At 36.9% G+C, this 14622-nt stretch overlaps 1 long non-coding RNA gene across 1 annotated transcript; it reads left to right on the top strand.

Annotated features, from left to right (window-relative positions):
- The first annotated feature begins 622 nt into the window (after nucleotides 1–622).
- Nucleotides 623–1499, top strand: LOC134529714 (uncharacterized). Its single transcript, XR_010074679.1, has 2 exons — nucleotides 623–945; nucleotides 1035–1499. It is a non-coding gene; the product is annotated as an uncharacterized LOC134529714 (long non-coding RNA).
- Nucleotides 1500–14622: the final 13123 nt, after the last annotated feature.

Raw genomic sequence — 14622 nt, 5'->3', positions numbered from 1 at the left:
TAAAGTTACAAAGTTTACGTGGCGGTACAGTTCAACAGCTAATGCGGGAGTGAAATCACTTCTACTATAAGCCCCTTGCTTAGTACAATGGCGACGCTATTTGCTTATGGCGTACCTTTAATCGTGAAACTCAAGTCAATTTGCATCTAAAATAATTATCTTAGTACCAGAACAACTTTACTCACAGTCGATGTCTGGGTCGAGCTGCACAATTATACACTACACCATATAAGCAACAATACAAGAAAACTATATTTGACAAATTTTAATCACCAAGGCGTTAGGCCTCAGCCTATACGTGGTAACGCCAGAAATACTTCTTTTTCTTTTATTTAGATCTACTTCCTGTTCTGGTGCTGCCGAATCCCGTGAAGACTCTGTGCCGTTGTGCACTTGTTGTGTGGGCATGCGCCCATTATTGCTTATATGTTGTTTAATTAAATGCAAACTGGGAGGCTACTTTTTTCTTATATCTTTTTTTAATAACTCATTGTTTTTAACTTTTGATTATTTGAAGAATAATGAAATAATAATTATTTTAAGTATCAATTTGTAAGAAATAATTGTTTTTGTATTAAAATCTTTTTTTTTGTTAAAAGATATTTATGTCTTTGTTAAGATTTGTGGATTTAAAAGAAAAACATATGGACTTTAAAAGACTTTAAAAGACTTTAAACATCATAAATTCCTTTTTCCTTTTGTTTATATTAATATTGTGGTTAAGATTAATTATTGAGTTATTGCACTTAAGTGCAGGAAAGTGTAACTTTTTAAGTTTCTCATCTCTATGTATTGTCATATCTATGGTCATCTTCATATTGGAAAGGAAAAGGTAGCACTTTCCTTTCTGTTTTTGTCAGCCATAATGTAGACATCAAAATTTTTGTGCTCGTTACGTATCTATCGACATCCATGTCGAAAGTTGTGTATTTACTACCGCATTAGGTGAGTTTTACCGCCCTTGCCCGGGGAATCATTGTTTTATAATTATTTATGGGATAGTTTAATTTTTTGTTGTTAAAAAACTTGTTTAGCGGTCCGGGAGATGGCGACCTCTCGCTGCCCCATGCCTGAGGTGTGATCCATAAGCTTCGCCCATAACATCTGGGCATCCCAGGGCTTGTCCCGTGGTTCTACGGCGATGGGAGCCGCCAACAAATATCCCAGGAAAGTTTTCGACGACTAAATCCTAAGCATGCAGCATGGGTAGTTAACCTGTTTCGGCCACGCGTATCTTGCAATTTCATCGACTATTTCATCAAACTACCCCTTTGGCATCGTAATCTACATTTAATTCCTGAGTAATATTTTAATTCTTTCTGTATCTTAAATTTACGTTAATTATTTTGAAAAATGTAACTAATTAATCATATTGTGAAGATGTAACTAAGTAAAAAAAAAAAATGTTGGGGCCCCGTTTTGTTTTGAATGTACGAATACTCAATTAATACTCTTTATTGTGTTTTAAATAAATATGTTTTGTTATGGCTGACCCGATATCAGTGTGTATTTTATGTTGCAATTACCTAACCTTTTTATTTAATTTCTTATCTATATAAATTCTTAACAGGTTATCAACTTTTGTTCGGTAGTTTTCCCAGTCGGCATATTTCCTCTCTACTCATTATTTATTCAATACAACAAAGTGCCGTGCCATTGAGCCTAAGGTCCTGGAATCTTCTGCCATAATTTACCTTGGTGAGGTTTAGCAAACCGAAACAAGATTAATAACCGGTACAAAGATGGTAGCAGAGCGTGGTTCTGTCATGTTGCTTTGTTGTGTTTCTTGTGCATGTGTAGGATATTTTATTTTCCTTGCATGTGTCCCTGCCTCAGAGTTTTGCATGGCTTGGGAATGGCAATAGTTTGTTTTGTTAATTTGGTCTTGGTATAAGTTTTGTAAGTTATTTGTTTATCATGACGTCTACTATTGTGCCTGAGTTCTTGTTAAAAGATGAACTTACTTTTGAGTGTCTTTCACGTGGTCTACCATGTGAAAACACCACAACTGCTGTTTTGCGTAAATCTCTGCGCACTGCCCTTCAGAATAATGTGCCTGTTGTTAGTGATAATTTAAAGGACATTGACTCTAATGAGGAATTTAATTTGGTCTCAAGTAAAATTCTTGTGTTACAAGAGTTAGTGACAAATCTTGTTGATGATGAGAATTTTGCGCTTACTTTGCCTAGAGTGAGAAATAGGTTGAGACATTTGGAACGACGCGTTCAATCCCTGTTAGAGTTACATTCTCTTGTTTTGTCTGAGGTCCAGGTGGCCTCATTAAAAAATGTTTTTGCAGAAGTTAAGAAACTACTTGAACTTGTCAGTAAATCAGAATTAGATTTTTCCCTTTTAAGAGACCTGAATCCTGTGTCATCCATGACACAAGTCTGTGACCGTCTTGCTGGGCTAGCATTACCCTCTGCCTCTAAGCAGCATCCGACTACTGCACCTATTCCAGGTCCTGCTCATGTGAATTCCGATCCTCCTGTGGTTGATCTACCTAACCTAACCTACACCACGGTGACACCACCCACGAGTTCAAATTCTCGTGTTACGTTTAGTAATGCATCATGTGTACCACACCCAGTGACAACACATAACACTTCATTGCCCAATGTTTTTGGTAAATTGACTCACCCGCTAGAAAAAATGTTAAAGGATTTTCCGACCACTGATGGTCTGCATATTCCTACCTTTTTGAATTTTCTCAAGCTTATCGACAAACTGAAACAAAGTAATAGTATACATGAAACTCAGATTTTAGAGGTTATATACCCTTTTACGCTTGGTCCGTTGGCTGAAAGGACACAGTTGGCCATTACACAAATGTTTTCATTCGATCAGTATCATGAAGACATACTTAGTTTCTTCATCCCATCTAGGCTACTGACCCAACTACAGTTGAATAATTACAACAGATTACAAAAGCCAGGTGAACATCTTGCAGCCTATGTTAATGAGGTAAAAGAGGCGGCTGCTATTTTTCGTTTGCAAGTTAGTGAACAGGAGGTGATTAACACCATTCTAGATGGGCTCACACCTGATGAACGGTCCAGATTAGTTTTTCTAACTAAGCCTTGTACATTTTCTGAATTGGATAGGATGTGCATTCACTCCCAAAATGTCCGCTTTGCGGATCATCAAAGAAACGGGTCGTTTTCTCAGTATCCTGGAAATAAACAATTCAAGTATTATTCTAACCCGCGTACTGAAATGCATCCCAGCCATAATACAGTATTTAGGACCTCAAACTCACGATTTCAGAATAATACACCAAGAAATCAGAATCAAACTTATCATGGGCCTATCTGCCATTTTTGTAAGAAGCCTGGGCATGTAATAAAAGAGTGTAGGGAACTAAAACAAAAAAATGCTTAAAGCAGGGAAGTAAAGTGAGCGGCTTCCACTGCAAAACTAAACAAGCCAATAATTCTCAATACAATGCTCACCTATTTCGTCAAATCAAATCTGCCCGGCATTTTCAAAGAAACTTTGGAATCCAAATTCCTTATAAGAGAAACCCAGATCATATTGGTAGTCTTGGTCTTCCTAATTTTGTGGGTTTAATTCCTGCACCTGTTCCTCGTATACCAGTAAGTTTCAATAATTTTGAGGAAGAAGCCCTTGTAGATTCAGGATCCACACGTTCCATTATTTCATATGATTTGTTTTCTAAGTTAAAAGCAGCTAACCTAGTCAAGTTTGTGGAGAAAGGTGATTTCAAGTGTTACACTGCATCTAATGATGTGTTACCCATATTTTGTCGTGCGACTATCAAGTTGAAAATTGCACATTTTACTGGGATGTTTCCATGTTTGGTTTCTAAAGAGGTGATTTTAGATTTTATTCTAGGAGCAGATTTTATGTCCAAATCTGGACTTGTTCTAGATATGCAAGAAAAGAGTGTTTTTTTTAAGTTTCAACCTAACCTTAAAATTAGTTTTGTGGGCACCAAGCAGCAACATGATAACCTTGCAGAAATTAGTACAGAGAGCTACGGTAATAAAGAACATGACCCATTGGATCATTTACCTCATCAACAGCGTATCGCTATCAAAAATTTGTGTGAACAATTTCCTAAGGTTCTAACCTCAGAATTAGGGCTTACCAAACTGTTGGAATACGAAATCAAACTTAATGATAAAAGTTATGTCAAAAGTCAACCTTACCGTCTTGCACCTCCCCAAATGAATCTTTTGAGACAGGAAGTACAACAATTATTGGATAAAGGGGTCATTGAACAATCTACTTCACAGTATGCGAGTCCCGCATTTTTGGTCCCTAAACCTAATGGCAAACAACGTATGGTTGTAGATTTTCGTAAGCTTAACCAAAAAATTGAAATTGAGTCTGTCCCTTTGCCTGATTTGCATTCGGCATTTCATTGGTTTTCTAAAGCAAAATATTTTACCACCATTGATCTAAATTCAGCATACCATCAAATTCCGTTGAAACAGGAGTCAAAACCAATTACTAGTTTTTGCGTACCATGGAATTTATACCAATTCACTCGTGTTCCTTTCGGTCTTGCGACAGGCGCACAGGTTCTCACACGATTGTTGGATCAGATTTTTCATGACATCAAATTTAAGTTTGTTTACAACTATTTGGATGATCTGGTGGTATATTCCGAAAGTTTCGAGGAACATTACCAACACCTGAATGAAGTACTGTCTCGTTTGGAAAAGGCAGGTTTAACAGTGAATCCCCAAAAGGTTAAATTTGCAGTTCAGGAAATTTCATTTCTAGGTCACAAAATTTCTTCTCAAGGCATTTCCATCGACCCTGAACGTACCAAAGCAATTAGAGATTTTCCACCACCCCGTGATGTCAAGGGTATAGCCAGATTCATCGGTATGATTCAGTTCTTTGGAAAATTTATCCCTAATTTAGCGGAAAAGGCAGTCCCTTTAAATCACTTACGAAAAAAGAATGTGAAATTTGAATGGGGAGAAGAACAACAAAAGGCATTTGAAACTTTGAAACAGGATATTATGAGTCCACCTGTCCTCCGCATGGCGGATTTTTCAAAACCCTTTATTTTACAAACTGATGCTTCTAGTTCAGCCATAGGCGCAGTTTTGGCACAAGAGTTCGATGGTGTTAGACACCCTATTGCATTTGCATCCAGAACACTCACTTTTCAGGAGAAGAAATCATCAATTTATGAATTGGAATGCTTGGCTGTTGTTTTTGGTATCGATAAATTCAGACCTTATTTAGAGCATGCAGAATTTTTGTTGGAAACCGATAACCAAGCATTATCGTGGCTTTTGGCTCACCTACGTCAACTAGGCAAAATTGGTCGTTGGGTTATGAGAATTTCTTCATTAAAGTTTAAAGTTCAACATATCCGTGGAACACAGAATGTAGTTGCGGATACCCTTTCACGCATGTTTAATGATACTCAGGTTGATAAACCTCTAGATGAAGCTGATTGTAAAGTACTCTTAACCGATTTTCCCTTAGCGTTCAAAAAAATTCAGGCTCATCAGGAAGAGGATGAAGAGCTGCAGAAAATTGTAACAAGTTTAAGATCCGGCATTTCCCAGGGCCCATATTTTTTATCTAAAGGTATCTTGTATTCAAGAATTCGAAATAACCAGAAACGTATTGTGCTACCTAAAATTCTGAAACCAGTTGTATTTGAATATTTTCATTCCTCACCTATTGGCGGACACCTTGGCATTTATAAAACTATAGAGGCTATAAGGAAACATTTTGTGTGGAAAGGTATGCACAGTGAAATTTCAGAACGAGTTAAGAAATGTTACTTGTGTGCGTTTAGCAAACCTGCTCAAAATAACCATTTGGGTTTATTGGCATCAGAGGTCGCTGAACGGCCAATGCAGAAATTATTCATAGATTTTGTTGGCCCTTTGCCAAGGAGTAAGCAAGGGCATAATATGTTGTTAGTTTGTGTTGACGCCTTTTCCAAATTTGTTTGGCTTATTCCACTTCGAAAAGCGGATGCACCTTCCACTATCAAAGCTCTTCAAACTCAGATTTTTCAAAATTTTGGTATTCCATCTACTATTGTTTCTGACAACGGATCTCAGTTTACATCAAAATTATTTAAGAATATGTGTTTCACCCACGGCATACGCCGCATTACCTTGTCTCCATACTATCCTCCGCCTTCGCATGCGGAAAGATTCAATCGTAATCTCCGTTCAGCATTAATTGCTTTCCATGCGAAAGACCAGTCTAGTTGGGACAAGAATTTAGTTTGGCTACAAATGGCTTTCAATTATGCCCGCCATGAATCTCATAAATCTACACCATTTAACTTAATGTTTACTTTTGCTCCAAATAACCCTTTGTCAAATCTTTGGTGTCTAAATGATTTGTTACCACAGGATCCACAAGGTGTTAAAGAAGTTTGGGCAGCTGCCCTCAAGAATTTGAAGCGGTCTCATGATAAAAGTCTTATTAAGTATAACAAGAATCGTATTGCAAATCCCTTTCGGCCAGGTGATCTGGTTTTGTGCAAAGCACACCCTACCAGCAAAGCAGTTGATAAGAGAATGGCTAAATTGTCTTTTCGTTGGTCAGGTCCATACCAGATCCAGCGCTTTCTTACCCCTGTTACAGCTAGTCTAGTAAATCCTGAAACGGGAGTTTATGTGACGAGAGCTCACATTTCCCATTTAAAAAGGTATTATTCCCAGCCTTCAGTTTAAGTGTGCATTGTTTAGGAACGGCCGCCTAACTTTGTGTCCTACTGTTGGCGTTGTTTTGTTATTTTGGTCTTTGACTCAGTTGATCGTGGCCTGATCACCCACTGATCCTAGTCTTTGAGTCCCAAGAAACTTGCTAAATAAATTAAGGTGTGCCTAAAGTAAAGGTAATATAATAACAGGTTTGTGCACATAAAATAAAATATAAAAAACCATGGTACTAGTTTTTTAAGTTGTTGCAACATTTTTTTATATATATTCTTTTTTTAATCTCATTTCATGGGAACAAGTTTAGGTGCATAATGTAGTATGTTATTGTATTTACATGTAAGGGTAATTTTTTGTTTGTTTCTTGGGTTAATATTTTCCAGTTGTTATGTGGGATCTCGGGTCGATATGTTTGTGACCACATATTTTTTTGGTTATGTGTTTTAGTGTATGTTTTCCGTCTGCTCTGGGATGTTGGGCACCTTCGCCATGTTCGGGGCGGGGAGTCTTCTTTCGTGTCTCTTCTATTTGGTTCTCAGCGATGTTACGGTAAACCCTCTCAACTCTGGTATTATTTTTGAAAAGGAAGATCCACTGTTGTTCTCAGACAATTTCTATTCCGTAGTGTTGAATTTTGACTTGATACAATTGGAAAACCAAAGTAATCAATTGGAGGTGGTGTTAAATGACATAATTAAAGTAAACAATGTGCACCTTATGGAAAACGATTCATGGAATGAAAACTTTGCTTTTGTGATCCACCAACTTGAAGATAATTTTAACGCATATAAATCAGAGACCAGTGCAATGACTTCTTTGTTGCCTCGAAAACATTTGCGCACTAAACGCGGTTTGCTTAATTTCGGTGGAAAAATTTTGAAAACTGTCTTTGGAACTCTTGACAATGATGACTTAATTAGTTTGGAAGAACGTCTCAAGGAAGTATCACTTAGTCAGGATGAAATTTCGGCCAGTGTTGTGAACCATATGTTTGTTGTGCAACATTTAGAAGAAAGAGTGATTAATAACACAAGACTTGTGAGAAATCTAGCTGAACATTATCTTGATAGCCACAATGCATTTTTTAAGCTTTTTAATAATACAATTCATGAGATTTGGGATAAAATCATGTTGGTGAATTGGCGAGTTGATTTAAATACCCTTTTATTTAGAATTAGTGAAGCCCTATCCACTGCACGTGTTGAACTTTCTGATTTGAGGCAAGCCATTGAAAGTAGTGTACATGGCAAATTAAGCTCTGTTTTGTTGCAACCAAAAGTTTTTATCAACATTCTAGAAAAGGTTCAACATTTAATCTCTTTACCCTTACACATGTTTGCTCCAGTTTCTTTTGATAATCTATATATGTTTTATGGTCTTAGTTCGGTTCAAGCAGTAATTTTTAATGGTTCATTGAATGTTGTTATTAACATACCTCTTGCCAATAAGGACAGTAGTTTTGAGTCATACCGTGTTTTTGCTTTTCCATTTTTCTTTCACAAAATTAACCATTACCTGTTACTTAAGGTTCACGATATCCTGTTAGTTAGTCCTGACAGAAAACTTTTTGCTACTGTTGACACTAATGTTCTGTCTGGTTGTAAAAAACATGGCATAACTTTATGTCCCTCTGTTTTTCCTTTTTTTGATTCCCATGTTAATAGTTGTGAATTTAACCTTTTTCTTGGCAAACCTTTCTTTGAATTTTGTGATAAATCTATTGTTTCCCTACAACTACCTTTCTTCCTGAAGACAAATTCTTTGTGGATTTTTGCAAGCAACACATCCATTGATGTTACCTTTTTATGTCGAACGACCACCAAATCTCTTTCACCGTTTACCATACCAATAATCGGTAGTGGTTTTATCAGTAATGCCTCACATTGTGATATTGTAAGTCCTTTTTTTAGAACTTTTGGTTCTGTTAGTTCATCCTTGACTTTCAATTTAACATTGCCTACTATACATATTCCTAAAGTAGATTTTAATGTAAGTAAGTTGACTTTTGCACCATTCACTAATTTAACCTTAAATAACTCCATTGTTAAAGATATCAGTAATCTTTTAATATCGCAACCCAGTGGTGCATCTTTTCATGATGTGATTAATCTTCTACGACCTCGCCAGCAAGTTGAATCCAGTTCCTACCTTAACATTGTTGCTGTATCCTTATCTGCTCTGGTTGGCTTTGCCATTTTTATTCTCAGTCTTACTCTTTGGTTCAAGTTTCGGTCTCAAACGACCAACCCTCCTGTCTCTTCCTCTCCTATACCTGCAGGTACTATCTTGATTCCCTTAGCATCATCCTCCACCGTGGAGTAATTGTATCTTGTGTAATCTTAATTTTGTTTTTTTTGGGTGTTAACTTTTTCATGGGTATTATAGTTTTAGTTAGTGCACTATTGCCATCTGCCAGCTGTGGTGTGCTTTGAGGGGGGGAGTGTGTGCCGTTGTGCACTTGTTGTGTGGGCATGCGCCCATTATTGCTTATATGTTGTTTAATTAAATGCAAACTGGGAGGCTACTTTTTTCTTATATCTTTTTTTAATAACTCATTGTTTTTAACTTTTGATTATTTGAAGAATAATGAAATAATAATTATTTTAAGTATCAATTTGTAAGAAATAATTGTTTTTGTATTAAAATCTTTTTTTTTGTTAAAAGATATTTATGTCTTTGTTAAGATTTGTGGATTTAAAAGAAAAACATATGGACTTTAAAAGACTTTAAAAGACTTTAAACATCATAAATTCCTTTTTCCTTTTGTTTATATTAATATTGTGGTTAAGATTAATTATTGAGTTATTGCACTTAAGTGCAGGAAAGTGTAACTTTTTAAGTTTCTCATCTCTATGTATTGTCATATCTATGGTCATCTTCATATTGGAAAGGAAAAGGTAGCACTTTCCTTTCTGTTTTTGTCAGCCATAATGTAGACATCAAAATTTTTGTGCTCGTTACGTATCTATCGACATCCATGTCGAAAGTTGTGTATTTACTACCGCATTAGGTGAGTTTTACCGCCCTTGCCCGGGGAATCATTGTTTTATAATTATTTATGGGATAGTTTAATTTTTTGTTGTTAAAAAACTTGTTTAGCGGTCCGGGAGATGGCGACCTCTCGCTGCCCCATGCCTGAGGTGTGATCCATAAGCTTCGCCCATAACATCTGGGCATCCCAGGGCTTGTCCCGTGGTTCTACGGCGATGGGAGCCGCCAAAAAATATCCCAGGAAAGTTTTCGACGACTAAATCCTAAGCATGCAGCATGGGTAGTTAACCTGTTTCGGCCACGCGTATCTTGCAATTTCATCGACTATTTCATCAAACTACCCCTTTGGCATCGTAATCTACATTTAATTCCTGAGTAATATTTTTATTCTTTCTGTATCTTAAATTTACGTTAATTATTTTGAAAAATGTAACTAATTAATCATATTGTGAAGATGTAACTAAGTAAAAAAAAAAAAAAATGTTGGGGCCCCGTTTTGTTTTGAATGTACGAATACTCAATTAATACTCTTTATTGTGTTTTAAATAAATATGTTTTGTTATGGCTGACCCGATATCAGTGTGTATTTTATGTTGCAATTACCTAACCTTTTTATTTAATTTCTTATCTATATAAATTCTTAACAGGTTATCAACTTTTGTTCGGTAGTTTTCCCAGTCGGCATATTTCCTCTCTACTCATTATTTATTCAATACAACAAAGTGCCGTGCCATTGAGCCTAAGGTCCTGGAATCTTCTGCCATAATTTACCTTGGTGAGGTTTAGCAAACCGAAACAAGATTAATAACCGGTACAAAGATGGTAGCAGAGCGTGGTTCTGTCATGTTGCTTTGTTGTGTTTCTTGTGCATGTGTAGGATATTTTATTTTCCTTGCATGTGTCCCTGCCTCAGAGTTTTGCATGGCTTGGGAATGGCAATAGTTTGTTTTGTTAATTTGGTCTTGGTATAAGTTTTGTAAGTTATTTGTTTATCATGACGTCTACTATTGTGCCTGAGTTCTTGTTAAAAGATGAACTTACTTTTGAGTGTCTTTCACGTGGTCTACCATGTGAAAACACCACAACTGCTGTTTTGCGTAAATCTCTGCGCACTGCCCTTCAGAATAATGTGCCTGTTGTTAGTGATAATTTAAAGGACATTGACTCTAATGAGGAATTTAATTTGGTCTCAAGTAAAATTCTTGTGTTACAAGAGTTAGTGACAAATCTTGTTGATGATGAGAATTTTGCGCTTACTTTGCCTAGAGTGAGAAATAGGTTGAGACATTTGGAACGACGCGTTCAATCCCTGTTAGAGTTACATTCTCTTGTTTTGTCTGAGGTCCAGGTGGCCTCATTAAAAAATGTTTTTGCAGAAGTTAAGAAACTACTTGAACTTGTCAGTAAATCAGAATTAGATTTTTCCCTTTTAAGAGACCTGAATCCTGTGTCATCCATGACACAAGTCTGTGACCGTCTTGCTGGGCTAGCATTACCCTCTGCCTCTAAGCAGCATCCGACTACTGCACCTATTCCAGGTCCTGCTCATGTGAATTCCGATCCTCCTGTGGTTGATCTACCTAACCTAACCTACACCACGGTGACACCACCCACGAGTTCAAATTCTCGTGTTACGTTTAGTAATGCATCATGTGTACCACACCCAGTGACAACACATAACACTTCATTGCCCAATGTTTTTGGTAAATTGACTCACCCGCTAGAAAAAATGTTAAAGGATTTTCCGACCACTGATGGTCTGCATATTCCTACCTTTTTGAATTTTCTCAAGCTTATCGACAAACTGAAACAAAGTAATAGTATACATGAAACTCAGATTTTAGAGGTTATATACCCTTTTACGCTTGGTCCGTTGGCTGAAAGGACACAGTTGGCCATTACACAAATGTTTTCATTCGATCAGTATCATGAAGACATACTTAGTTTCTTCATCCCATCTAGGCTACTGACCCAACTACAGTTGAATAATTACAACAGATTACAAAAGCCAGGTGAACATCTTGCAGCCTATGTTAATGAGGTAAAAGAGGCGGCTGCTATTTTTCGTTTGCAAGTTAGTGAACAGGAGGTGATTAACACCATTCTAGATGGGCTCACACCTGATGAACGGTCCAGATTAGTTTTTCTAACTAAGCCTTGTACATTTTCTGAATTGGATAGGATGTGCATTCACTCCCAAAATGTCCTCTTTGCGGATCATCAAAGAAACGGGTCGTTTTCTCAGTATCCTGGAAATAAACAATTCAAGTATTATTCTAACCCGCGTACTGAAATGCATCCCAGCCATAATACAGTATTTAGGACCTCAAACTCACGATTTCAGAATAATACACCAAGAAATCAGAATCAAACTTATCATGGGCCTATCTGCCATTTTTGTAAGAAGCCTGGGCATGTAATAAAAGAGTGTAGGGAACTAAAACAAAAAAATGCTTAAAGCAGGGAAGTAAAGTGAGCGGCTTCCACTGCAAAACTAAACAAGCCAATAATTCTCAATACAATGCTCACCTATTTCGTCAAATCAAATCTGCCCGGCATTTTCAAAGAAACTTTGGAATCCAAATTCCTTATAAGAGAAACCCAGATCATATTGGTAGTCTTGGTCTTCCTAATTTTGTGGGTTTAATTCCTGCACCTGTTCCTCGTATACCAGTAAGTTTCAATAATTTTGAGGAAGAAGCCCTTGTAGATTCAGGATCCACACGTTCCATTATTTCATATGATTTGTTTTCTAAGTTAAAAGCAGCTAACCTAGTCAAGTTTGTGGAGAAAGGTGATTTCAAGTGTTACACTGCATCTAATGATGTGTTACCCATATTTTGTCGTGCGACTATCAAGTTGAAAATTGCACATTTTACTGGGATGTTTCCATGTTTGGTTTCTAAAGAGGTGATTTTAGATTTTATTCTAGGAGCAGATTTTATGTCCAAATCTGGACTTGTTCTAGATATGCAAGAAAAGAGTGTTTTTTTTAAGTTTCAACCTAACCTTAAAATTAGTTTTGTGGGCACCAAGCAGCAACATGATAACCTTGCAGAAATTAGTACAGAGAGCTACGGTAATAAAGAACATGACCCATTGGATCATTTACCTCATCAACAGCGTATCGCTATCAAAAATTTGTGTGAACAATTTCCTAAGGTTCTAACCTCAGAATTAGGGCTTACCAAACTGTTGGAATACGAAATCAAACTTAATGATAAAAGTTATGTCAAAAGTCAACCTTACCGTCTTGCACCTCCCCAAATGAATCTTTTGAGACAGGAAGTACAACAATTATTGGATAAAGGGGTCATTGAACAATCTACTTCACAGTATGCGAGTCCCGCATTTTTGGTCCCTAAACCTAATGGCAAACAACGTATGGTTGTAGATTTTCGTAAGCTTAACCAAAAAATTGAAATTGAGTCTGTCCCTTTGCCTGATTTGCATTCGGCATTTCATTGGTTTTCTAAAGCAAAATATTTTACCACCATTGATCTAAATTCAGCATACCATCAAATTCCGTTGAAACAGGAGTCAAAACCAATTACTAGTTTTTGCGTACCATGGAATTTATACCAATTCACTCGTGTTCCTTTCGGTCTTGCGACAGGCGCACAGGTTCTCACACGATTGTTGGATCAGATTTTTCATGACATCAAATTTAAGTTTGTTTACAACTATTTGGATGATCTGGTGGTATATTCCGAAAGTTTCGAGGAACATTACCAACACCTGAATGAAGTACTGTCTCGTTTGGAAAAGGCAGGTTTAACAGTGAATCCCCAAAAGGTTAAATTTGCAGTTCAGGAAATTTCATTTCTAGGTCACAAAATTTCTTCTCAAGGCATTTCCATCGACCCTGAACGTACCAAAGCAATTAGAGATTTTCCACCACCCCGTGATGTCAAGGGTATAGCCAGATTCATCGGTATGATTCAGTTCTTTGGAAAATTTATCCCTAATTTAGCGGAAAAGGCAGTCCCTTTAAATCACTTACGAAAAAAGAATGTGAAATTTGAATGGGGAGAAGAACAACAAAAGGCATTTGAAACTTTGAAACAGGATATTATGAGTCCACCTGTCCTCCGCATGGCGGATTTTTCAAAACCCTTTATTTTACAAACTGATGCTTCTAGTTCAGCCATAGGCGCAGTTTTGGCACAAGAGTTCGATGGTGTTAGACACCCTATTGCATTTGCATCCAGAACACTCACTTTTCAGGAGAAGAAATCATCAATTTATGAATTGGAATGCTTGGCTGTTGTTTTTGGTATCGATAAATTCAGACCTTATTTAGAGCATGCAGAATTTTTGTTGGAAACCGATAACCAAGCATTATCGTGGCTTTTGGCTCACCTACGTCAACTAGGCAAAATTGGTCGTTGGGTTATGAGAATTTCTTCATTAAAGTTTAAAGTTCAACATATCCGTGGAACACAGAATGTAGTTGCGGATACCCTTTCACGCATGTTTAATGATACTCAGGTTGATAAACCTCTAGATGAAGCTGATTGTAAAGTACTCTTAACCGATTTTCCCTTAGCGTTCAAAAAAATTCAGGCTCATCAGGAAGAGGATGAAGAGCTGCAGAAAATTGTAACAAGTTTAAGATCCGGCATTTCCCAGGGCCCATATTTTTTATCTAAAGGTATCTTGTATTCAAGAATTCGAAATAACCAGAAACGTATTGTGCTACCTAAAATTCTGAAACCAGTTGTATTTGAATATTTTCATTCCTCACCTATTGGCGGACACCTTGGCATTTATAAAACTATAGAGGCTATAAGGAAACATTTTGTGTGGAAAGGTATGCACAGTGAAATTTCAGAACGAGTTAAGAAATGTTACTTGTGTGCGTTTAGCAAACCTGCTCAAAATAACCATTTGGGTTTATTGGCATCAGAGGTCGCTGAACGGCCAATGCAGAAATTATTCATAGATTTTGTTGGCCCTT

Source organism: Bacillus rossius, chromosome 1, assembly GCF_032445375.1.
Source record: "Bacillus rossius redtenbacheri isolate Brsri chromosome 1, Brsri_v3, whole genome shotgun sequence".
In the NCBI taxonomy this organism is placed as follows: Eukaryota; Metazoa; Arthropoda; class Insecta; order Phasmatodea; family Bacillidae; genus Bacillus; species Bacillus rossius.
Note: the sequence above shows the minus strand (reverse complement) of the source record. Positions and strands in the feature narration are given on the sequence as shown.